Here is a 12,309-nt window from a genome sequence, read left to right as displayed (position 1 = left end):
CAGTTGTTCTTATCAGTAATTACTTTAAATGTAAATGGGTTGAATGCTTCAACCAAAAGACAAAGACTGGCTGAATGGATGCAAAACTAAGACCCCTATATATTTTGTCTACAAGAGACCCACTTCGAAACAAGGGACACATACAGACTGAAAGTGAAGGGCTGGAAAAAGATATTCCATGCAAATAGAGACCAAAAGAAAACAGGAGTAGCAATACTCATATCAGATAAAATAGACTTTAAAACAAAGGCTGTGAAAAGAGACAAAGATGGATACTACATAATGATCAAAGGGTCAATCCAAGAAGAAGATATAACAATTATAAATATATATGCAAAAACAAGACCAGGAGCTGACTGTGGCTCAGACCATGAACTCCTTATTGCCAAATTCAGACTTAAATTGAAGAAAGTAGGGAAAACCACTAGACCATTCAGGTATGACTAAATCAAATCCCTTATGATTATACAGTGGAAGTGAGAAATAGATTTAAGGGCCTAGATCTGATAGATGGAGTGCCTGATGAGCTATGGAATGAGGTTCGTGATACTGTACAGGAGACAGGGATCAAGACCATTCCCGTAGAAAAGAAATGCAAAAAAGCATGCAAAAAAAAAAAAGAAAGAAAAGAAATGCAAAAAAGCAAAATGGCTGTCTGGGGAGGCCTTACAAATAGCTGTGAAAAGAAGAGAAGTGAAAAGCAAAGGAGAAAAAGAGATATAAACATCTGAATGCATAGTTCCAAAGAATAGCAAGAAGAGATAAGAAAGCCTTCTTCAGCGATCAATGCAAAGAAATAGAGGAAAACAACAGAATGGGAAAGACTAGGGATCTCTTCAAGAAAATCAGAGATACCAAAGGAACATTTCATGCAAAGATGAGCTCGATAAAGGACAGAAACAGTATGGACCTAACAGAAGCAGAAGATATTAAGAAGAGATGGCAAGAATACACAGAAGAACTGTACAAAAAAGATCTTCACGACCCAGATAATCACGATGGTGTGATCCCTGATCTAGAGCCAGACATTCTGGAATGTGAAGTCAAGTGGGTCTTAGAAAGCATCACTACGAACAAAGCTAGTGGAGGTGATGGAATTCCAGTTGAGCTCTTTCAAATCCTGAAAGATGATGCTGTGAAAGTGCTGCACTCAATATGCCAGCAAACTTGGAATACTCAGCAGTGGCCACAGGACTGGAAAAGGTCAGTTTTCGTTCCAATCCCAAAGAAAGGCAATGCCAAAGAATGCTCAAACTACCACACAATTACACTCATCTCACACGCTAGTAAAGTAATGCTCAAAATTCACCAAGCCAGGCTTCAGCAATATGTGAACCATGAACTTCCTGATGTTCAAGCTGGTTTTAGAAAAGGCAGAGGAACCAGAGATCAAATTGCCAACATCCACTGGATCATAGAAAAAGCAAGAGAGTTCCAGAAAAACATCTATTTCTGCTTTATTGACTATGCCAAAGCCTTTGACTGTGTGGATCACAATAAACTGTGGAAAATTCTGAAAGAGATGGGAATACCAGACCACCTGATCTGCCTCTGGAGAAATTTGTATGCAAGTCAGGAAGCAACAGTTAGAACTGGACATGGAACAACAGACTGGTTCCAAATAGGCAAAGGAGTTCGTCAAGGCTGTATATATTGTCACCCTGCTTATTTAACTTCTATGCAGAGTACATCATGAGAAACGCTGGACTGGAAGAAACACAAGCTGGAATCAAGATTGCCAGGAGAAATATCAATCACCTCAGATATGCAGATGACACCACCCTTATGGCAGAAAGTGAAGAGGAACTCAAAAGCCTGTTGATGAAAGTGAAAGTGGAGAGTGAAAAAGTTGGCTTAAAGCTCAACATTCAGAAGACGAAGATCATGGCATCTGGTCCCACCACTTCATGGGATATAGATGGGGAAACAGTGTCAGACTTTATTTTTCTGGGCTCCAAAATCACTACAGATGGTGACTGCAGCCATGAAATTAAAAGACAGTTACTCCTTGGAAGGAAAGTTATGACCAACCTAGATAGCATATTCAAAAGCAGAGACATTACTTTGCCAACAAAGGTTCATCTAGTCAAGGCTATGGTTTCTCCTGTGGTCATATATGGATGTGAGAGTTGGACTGTGAAGAAGGCTGAGTGCCGAAGAATTGATGCTTTTGAACTGTGGTGTTGGAGAAGACTCTTGAGAGTCCCTTGGACTGCAAGGAGATCCAAGCAGTCCATTCTGAAGGAGATCAGCCCTGGGATTTCTTTGGAAGGAATGATGCTAAAGCTGAAACTCCAGTACTTTGGCCACCTCATGTGAAGAGTTGACTCATTGGAAAAGATTCTGATGCTGGGAGGGATTGGGGGCAGGAGGAGAAGGGGACGACAGAGGATGAGATGGCTGGATGGCATCACTGACTCAATGGATGTGAGTCTGAGTGAAGTCCGGGAGTTGGTGATGGACACGGAGGCCTGGCGTGCTGCAATTCATGGGGTCGCAAAGAGTCAGACACGACTGAGCGACTGATCTGATCTGATCTAATGCACCCAACATTGGAGCACCGCAATATGTAAGACAAATGCTAACACGTATGAAAGGGGAAACTAACAATAACACAGTAATAGTGGGAGACTTTAATACCCCACTCACACCTATGGATAGATCAACTAAACAGAAAATTAACCAGGAAACACAAACTTTAAATGATACAATAGACAAGTTAGACTTAATTGATATATATAGGACATTTCACTCCAAAACAATGAATTTCACCTTTTTCTCAAGCACGCACGGAACCTTCTCCAGGATAGATCACATCCTGGGCCATAAATCTAGCCTTGGTAAATTCAAAAAAATTGAAATCATTCCAAGCATCTTTTCTGACAACAATGCAGTAAGATTAGATCTCAATTACAGGAGAAAAAAATATTAAAAATTCCAACATATGAAGGCTGAACAACACACTGCTGAATAACCAACAAATCACAGAAGAAATAAAAAAGAAATCAAAATATGCATAGAAATGAATGAAAATGAGAATACAACAAGCCAAAACCTATGGGACACTGTAAAAGCAGTGCTAAAGGGAAGGTTCATAGCAATACAGGCTTATCTGAAGAAACAAGAAAAAAATCACATAAACAAGCTAACTCTACACCTAAAGCAACTAGAAAAGGAAGAAATGAAGAACCCCAGGGTTAGTAGAAGGAAAGAAATCTTAAAAATTAGGGCAGAAATAAATGCAAAAGAAACAAAAGAGACCATAGCAAAAATCAACAAAGCTAAAAGCTGGTTCTTTGAGAAGATAAATAAAATTGACAAAACATTAGCCAGACTCATCAAGAAACAAAGGGAGAAAAACCAAATCAACAAAATTAGAAATGAAAATGGTGAGATCACAACAGACAACACACAAATACAAAAAATCATAAGAAACTATTATCAGCAACTATCTGCCAATAAAATGGACATCTTGGAAGAAATGGACAAATTCTTAGAGAAGTACAACTTCCCAAAACTGAACCAGGAAGAAATAGAAAATCTTAACACACCCATCACAAGCATGGAAATTGAAACTGTAATCAGAAATCTTCCAGCAAACAAAAGCCCAGGTCCAGACAGCTTCACAGCTGAATTCAACCAAAAATTTAGAGAAGAGCTAACACCCATCCTACTCAAACTCTTCCAGAAAATTGCAGAGGAAGGTAAACTTCCAAACTCATTCTATGAAGCCACCATCACCCTAATACCAAAACCTGACAAAGATGCCACAAAAAAAAGAAAACTACAGGCCAATATCACTGATGAACATAGATGCAAAAATCCTTAACAAAATCCTAGCAAACAGAATCCAACAACATATTTAAAAGATCATACATCATGACCAAATGGGCTTTATCCCAGCGATGCAAGGATTCTTTAACATCCACAAATTAACCAACGTAATACACCACATTAACAAATTGAAAAACAAAAACTATATGATTATCTCAGTAGATACAGAGAAAGCCTTTGACAAAATTCAACATCCATTTATGATTAAAAAAAAAACCCCTCCAGAAAGCAGGAATAGAAGGAAAATACCTCAACAAGTAAAAGCTATATATAACAAACCCACAGCAAACATTATCCTCAACGGTGAAAAATTGAAAGCATTTCCCCTAAAGTCAGGAACAAGACAAGGGTGCCCACTCTCACCACTACTATTCAACATAGTTTTGGAAGTTTTGGCAGCAGCAATCAGAGCAGAAAAAGAAATAAAAGGAATACAGATTGGAAAAGAAGAAGTAAAACTCTCACTGTTTGCAGATGACATGATCCTCTACATAGAAAACCCTAAAGACTCCACCAGAAAATTACTAGAGCTAATCAATGAACATAATAAAGTTTCAGGATACAAAATCAACACACATAAATCCCTTGCATTCCTATACACTAACAATGAGAAAACAGAAAGAGAAATTAAGGAAACAATTCCATTCACCATTATAACGAAAAAAAAGAAATACTTAGGAATATATCTACTTAAAGAAACAAAAGACCTATATATAGAAAACTATAAAATACTGGTGAAAGAAATGAAAGAGGACACAAATAGATGGAGAAATATACCATGTTCATGGATTGGAAGAATAAATATAGTGAAAATGAATATACTACCCAAAGCAATCTATAGATTCATTGCAATCCTTATCAAGCTACCTGTGGTATTTTTCACAGAACTAGAACAAATAATCTCACAATTTGTATGGAAATACAAAAAACCTTGAATAGCCATAGCAGTCTTGAGAAAGAAGAAAGGAACTGGAAGAATCAACCCTGCCTGACTTCAGTCTCTACTACAAAGTCACAGTCATCAATACAGTATGGTACTGGCACAAAGACAGAAATATAGATCAATGGAACAAAATAGGAAGCCCAGAGATAAATCCATGCATCTATGGACATCTTATCTTTGACAAAGGAGGCAAGAATATATAATGGAGAAAAGACAATCTTTTTAACAAGTGGTGCTGGGAAAACTGGTCAACCACTTGTAAAAGAATGAAACTAGAACACTTTCTAACACCATACACAAAAATAAATTCAAAATGGATTAAAGATCTAAATGTAAGGCCAGAAACTATAAAACTCCTAGAGGAAAACATAGGCAAAACACTCTCCAACATAAACCCCAGCAGGATCCTCTATAACCCATCTCCCAGAATATTGGAAATAGAAGCAAAAATGAACAAATGGGACCTAATTAAAATTAAAAGCTTCTGCACAGCAAAGGAAACTATAAGCAGGGTGAGAAGACAGCCTTCAGAATGGGAGAATATAACAGCAAACAAAGCAACAGACAAAGAATTAATCTCGAAAATATACAAGCAACTCCTGCAGCTCAATTCCAGAAAAATAAACGACCCAATCAAAAAGTGGGTCAAAGAACTAAACAGACATTTCTCTAAAGAAGACATACAGATGGCTAACAAATACATGAAAAGATGTTCAACATCACTCATTATCAGAGAAATGCAAATCAAAACCACAGTGAGGTACCATTTCACACCAGTCAGAATGGCTGCTATCCAAAACGAATAAATGCTGGAGACGGTGTGGAGAAAAGGGAGCCCTCTTACACTATTGGTGGGAATACAAACTAGTACAGCCATTATGGAGAACAGTGTGGAGATTCCTTAAAAAAGCTGGAAATAGAACTGCCATATGACCCAGCAATCCCAATGCTGGACATACACACTGAGGAAACCAGAATTGAAAGAGACACGTGTACCCCAATGTTCATCACAGCACTGTTTACAATAGCCAGAACATGGAAGCAACCTAGATGTACATCAGCAGACGAATGGATGAGAGACCTGTGGTACATATACACAATGGAGTATTACTCAGCCATTAAAAAGAATACATTTGAATCAGTTCTAATGAGGTGGATGAAATTGGATCCCATTATACAGAGTGAAGTAAGCCAGAAATAAAAACACCAATACAGTATACTAATTCATATATATGGAATTTAGAAAGATGGTAATGATAACCCTGTATGCAAGACAGCAAAAGAGACACAGATGTATAGAACAGTCTTTTGGACTCTGTGGGAAAGGCCAAGGGTGGGATGATTTGGGAGAATGGCATTGAAACATAAATTATCATATGTGAAATGAATCGCCAGTCCAGGTTCGATGCATGATACAGGGTGCATCATGGGGCTGGTGCACTGGAATGACCCAGAGGGATGGGATGGGGAGGGAGGTGGGAGGGTTCAGGATGGGGAACATATGTACACCCGTGGTGGATTCATGTCAATGCATGGCAAAACCAATACAATATTGTAAAGTAAAAAAAAAAAAAGAAAACCCAGAAATAAACTCACACACTTATGATCCATTAATCTATAAAAAATAATAATAATAATGTGATCTATGTACTTTGCCAATATGATGACATATAGCATATAAAATGTTAAGTATGTCTAATATTTATTTCATTTCAATCACATCAGTCTGTCATTACATAATAAATCAAAAAGAAAGTCTACAAAAAAAAAGAGAGAGAGAATGAGGCTAGGGAGAAAAACTTCAGTCTTGGGGTAATAAATCTTATGCTTTTTGGGGGTGGGGGTAAATTGACTAGTTAATAACTAGTAAGGTGGGAATTTGGGTGTTTCATCCTTGAGGAATTCAAATAAGTCTATCCAAAAAATCCAATTTCAGTTATTTGTGGGTTCTCCAGAAAACTTTGATAGTTTACTATGAAGCAAGGGCATTTGTGACAGGTTATATCTATGGAATGTTGACCACCATTCTTCCATCTACACCCACACCTTAGTAAGGCCACACAACTAGACTGACAGAAATTTCACATAAACATAATGGAGTGTTATCTTCAAAATGTTGAAAGAAAATAATTGCAAATCTAGAATTTTATGTCCAGTTGAACTAACATGCAAATGTAAAGCCATAATTTTCAAACACACAAATAGTAGTAAAGTTTACCACCTGTAGCACCTGCTACCACCTGTGTAGCATCACTAAAACAATTAAGAAGATGTACAAACCCATATCTACATCACAGGATATGTTGTTCAGTCACTAAGTCATGTCTGACTCTTTGTGACCCCATGGACTGCATCACGCCAGGCTTCCCTGACCTTCCCCATCTCCAGAAGTTTGCTCAAGCCCATGTCCATTGAGTCAGTGATGCCATCCAACCATCTCATCCTCTGTGGCCCCCTTCTCCTGCCCTCAATCTTTCCCAGCATCAGAGTCTTTTCCAATGAATTGGCTCTTCCTGTCAGGTGGCCAAAGTATTGGAGCTTCAGCTTCAGTCCTTCCAATGAATATTCAGGACTGATTTCCTTTAGGACTGACTGATTTGATCCGCTTGCAATCCAAAAGACTCTCAAGAGTCTTCTCCAACACCACAGTTCAAAAGCATCAGTTCTTTGGTGCACAGCCTCCTTTATGGTCCAACTCTCACATCCATACATGACTACTGGAAAAACTACAGCTTTGACTGTACAGACCTTTGTCGGCAAAGTAATGTCTCTGCTTGTTAATATGCTGTCTAGGTTTGTCATAGCTTTTCTTCCAAGGAGCAAGTGTTTTTGGAGCCCAGGAAAATAAAGTCTGTCACTGTTTCAATTATTTCCCCATCTATTTGCCACAAAGTAATGCGACTAGCGGAGAAGGCAATGGCACCCCACTCCAGTACTCTTGCCTGGAAAATCCCATGGATGGAGGAGCCTGGAAGGCTGCAGTCCATGGGGTCGCTGAGGGTCAGACACAACTGAGCAACTTCACTTTCACTTTTCACTTTCATGCATTGGAGAAGGAAACGGCAACCCACTCCAGTTTTCTTGCCTGGAGAATTTCAGGGATGGGGGAGCCTGGTGGGCTGCCATCTATGGAGTCACACAGAGTTGGACACGACTGAAGTGACTTAGCAATAGCGATAGCAATATCAATGGGACCAGATGCCATGATCTTTGTTTTTTCAGTGCTGACTTTTAAGCTGTTTTTTCATTTATTCTTATTACTTCTAATATGCTCTTAATTCCTAGATATAGGTCTCCAGCTCAGATGTTTCTCCTGGGCTCTCAGACCTGTACAATCTATTGCCTCCCAGACAGCTCTACTCAAACAGCTCCATCCATTGCAAAGTCTCTCTGTGCAAGTTGATAAAATAAAATACATATGCTAGGGCAAAACAAGAAAAAAATTACATAGAATTCTGTCTCTGTGTCTGTTTGGGCCTCCTCCCTTGAGTACCGGGTGTTGGCATTTCACATTAACCAGAGCTGCCCAAAGACCAGCGTGCCTGCTTGACTGTAAAGATCAATTTCTTTCTTTCTTCTGACTCTAACAGTATAACTTCTTAAACAATAGCGTTCTTTTCCAGCTCTGCAGGAAGTCAAGGTGACTTGCTGCTCCCTCTGTCTGTGCTTATCTGGGTCATGCATCCTTAATGAATTTTATATAAAATATCAGTATGTCATTTGGATGTATGCTTCTTCATCTCACTTTTTCCATTACAGTCCTTATATCTGTTTTTCATTGCTTTGTTTTCTAAATTATTTACTATAACATTGAGTAGAATGTTATCGAAACAGTAAATTAAGCTTCCTGTCTTGTTTCTTCCTTTAAAGCAGGGTTTCTTCCCTTTGCTGAACTATGTATCCAAATAAATTTTAAGGCCTTTAAGGTGATGTAATTCAATACAAAGGAACTGCATGATCTGGCTAGATTAACACGTGTGGGTCTTATTTTCCTCGTGCATTAATTTGTCAGTTAATTGAGTAATCAATTTAATACTCATTTATTCCACTTTGCTAAACATGCTGCTGCTGCTGCTGCTAAGTCACTTCAGTCATGTCTGACTCTGCGCGATCCCATAGATGGAAGCCCCTCAGGCTCCCCCATCCCTGGGATTCTCCAGGCAAGACCACTGGAGTGGGTTGCCATTTCCTTCTCCAATGCGTGAAAGTGAAAAGTGAAAGTGAAAGTGAAGTCGCTCGGTTGTGTCTTAGCGACCCCATGGACTGCAGCCCACCAGGCTCCTCCATCCATGGGATTTTCCAGGCAAGAGTACTGGAGTGGGGTGCCATCGCCTTCTCCTTTGCTAAACATAGAGGATCCTTCTTTAAAAGTAGTTTTTATTGAGGCACTGGTTTATAACATTTTATGTTTCATGAATAAAACATTATCTTTTGACTTCAGTGCAAGCTATATAGCATGTTTGCTGCCAAATGTTTAGTTTTACAGGTCACCCTATAGTCGACCTCCTTTTCCCATTTTGCCCTTCCTCCACCTCACTTCCTCTCTGGTTATGACTACTCTGTTCTCTGTATCTTTTTTGTTTTGGTTTGGTTTGGTTTGCTCACTTATTTGATTTATTATTTTTATTATGTCTCATATGTGTACATGCCAAGTTGCTTGAGTTGTGTCTGACTGTTTGCAGCTGTATGAACTATAGCCCACCAGGCTCCTCTATCCATGGGATTCTCCAGGCAAGAATACTGGAATGGATTGCCATGCCCTCCTCCAGGCTATCTCCCTGACTCAAGCATCAAACCCACATCTTTTATGACTCCTGCTTTGGCAGGCAGGTTATTTACCGTTAGCACAACCTGGGAAGCCCTATATTTCATACATGAGTGTGAAAAGAAAAGGAAAGCAGGCAGGGTTTCTCAGTCTCAGCACTACTGGCTCTATATGAGGTATATCAGCATTCCTGGCCTCCACCCACTGGACGCTATAGCACAGGGCCTGCACCCCAACCATACCCTCTGCTCCTGCAGGTCATGACAACCAAAAACATCTCCAGACATTACCAGATGTCCCTGAGGGGCAATATTGTCTCTGTCCCAGCTCAGAAACACCGCTTTCAAAGGTGTTCTCACATTTCACCATTAGGTTTGAATTTTGCTCTGAGCTTTCTGTATACACCAATTAGGGTTTAGGGTTCAGTTCAGTTGCTCAGTCGTGTCTGACTCTTTGCGACCCCATGAATTGCAGCATGCCAGACCTCCCTGTCCATCACCAACTCCCGGAGTTCACTCAAACTCATGTCCATCGAGGCGGTGATGCCATCCAGCCATCTCATCCTCTGTCGTCCCCTTCTCCTTCTGCCTCCAATCCCTCCCAGCATCAGAGTCTTTTCCAATGAGTCAACTCTTCGCATGAGGTGGCCAAAGTACTGGAGTTTCAGCTTTAGCATCATTCCTTCCAAAAAACACCCAGGACTGATCTCCTTTAGAATGGACTGGTTGGTTTAGGGTTACAAGCCACAGAAACTGTTTCAGGCTAAATGTATCACAAAAGTCACAACAAAAGAGAGATATCCAGCTTCTAACAGAATCAATGAGAAGGCTGAGAAAAGCAAGCTTAGAGAATAGGCATGAACCAAGGAGTGATATGGGAAGCCAGGGCCCAGGAAAGTTTCCAAGGACAACCTGGTGAGGGTACTGGCTAGAAGCTTCTTCCCTTTCCCACCAGAGACAGCCCAATACCAGTCCCGCTTCTTTGTGAAAACTGTTCCTGATCAAGGTCACTGGTGGAGCATCACATCCATGAAACTCAAGTCCCAAAGCAGCTGGGGTGGGCAGGGGGTGGGATCTGGATTTTGGGACTTTCTAGAGTGGTAAATGGGACCAGGGTCTCACTGACACTCACAGTTAAGTGGATATTCCAGATGTAGGAAGGAGATTCAGATGCTGGGCAGCCTAAAAATATGTGCTAATGTTGTTGTTCAGTCACTAAACTGTGTTCAGCTCTTTGCGACCCCATGGACTCCAGCATGCCAGGCTTCCCAGGCCTTCACCATCTCCCAGAGTTTGCTCAAATTCATATCCACTGAATCAGTGATGCTATCTAAACATCTTATCCTCTGCCGTCCCCTTCTCCTTTTGCATGAACATTGAGATGTAAAAAATAATAAGTATGCATTTATCAAGTTAAGGAAATACTCTCAAAGCCAATTTTTTTGGGCGGGGCATGAGGGCTAATTTATGATTTTTACATCTATTTTCTTTTTAACTTGACTTGAATGTGAGTTTTCTATTGCTGTGCAGCAAATCACCTCATAACATTTATTCTCTCACAGCTCTGCAGGTGACGAGTCTGGGTTTTCTGGAGAGGGTTCTGCTAGGGACCTCTCACTGTTGCAAAGTGTCACTCAAGCTGGATCTTTATCTGGAAGCTTGGGGGAAGAATTCACTTCCAGGCTCATCCAGTCTTTTGGTACATTCATTTCCTCGAAGCTATAAGACTGAAGTCCAACTTCTGTGTTGGCTGTCAGCTGAAGATGCCCACATTCCCTGACAATGGCTGCCCCACCCTTAACCCAGCAATAGTATGCTGTTTCCTCAATCTTGGCATCACTGTGACTTTTCCTTCTGCCACCAGCCAGGAAAAACTCTCTGTGTTTTTTTTTCTTAATTTTATTTTTGGCTGTACTACAAGACTTGTGGGATATTAGTTCCCTGACCAGGGATCAAACTCACTTCCCCTGCATTGGAAGCTTGAAGTCCTAACCACTGGACTGCCAGTCTCCTGGAGAATTCCATACACAGAGGAGCCTGGCGGGCTACAGTCAAGGGGGTTGCAAAGAGTCAGACACAACTGAACATGCACACCCACACACCCACCGCCCAGATAATAGCTCTTTTCATTAACTCAGAGTCAACTGATTAGTGACCTTAATTACATCTGCAAAATCTCTTTATCCATGTAATACAACACAATCATGGCTGTCATGTTTCATCATATTCACAGTTCTTGAAGTTAGGGTGGGAGATCTTGGAGGACCATTTTAGAGTTCGGTCCCACCATATCTTATGAAGTTGTTCATTATCTGGCTCCAAATTATCTAGTCTTGTCCTTTTCAGCTCAGGCTGCCATAACAAATACAATAGACTGGGTAGTTTAAAGGACAGACGTTTATTTCTTACTATTCTGCAGACTCAGAGTCTAAGACCCCAGCAGGCTCAGTTCCTATGCGAGAGACATTCTCTCTCACACATCGCTGCTTATATGGGCATTGACCCCATCACGAGGACTCCATCCTCCCAATCTAACCACCTCCACAAGGTCCCTCCTCCAAATACCATCGCTTTAGGGGTAAGGGCTGCAATATATGAATTTGAGGGGGACAGACATTGAGTCCAGAGCAAGTCATCACTTAGTCCTTCCCCTTGGACTCTGACAATATTCCCCCCACTAACTCATCATGCTCCTACTGACTTCCAGCCCTTCCACACACACAACTTTTTGTCCCTGAAGCCTTCCAGCTCCTCCCAGGAGGCTGAGT

Source organism: Bos taurus, chromosome 1 (genome assembly GCF_002263795.3).
Source record: "Bos taurus isolate L1 Dominette 01449 registration number 42190680 breed Hereford chromosome 1, ARS-UCD2.0, whole genome shotgun sequence".
Taxonomy (NCBI): domain Eukaryota; kingdom Metazoa; phylum Chordata; class Mammalia; order Artiodactyla; family Bovidae; genus Bos; species Bos taurus.
The sequence above is the reverse complement of the archived record's forward strand: the minus strand, read 5'-3'. Positions refer to the sequence as shown.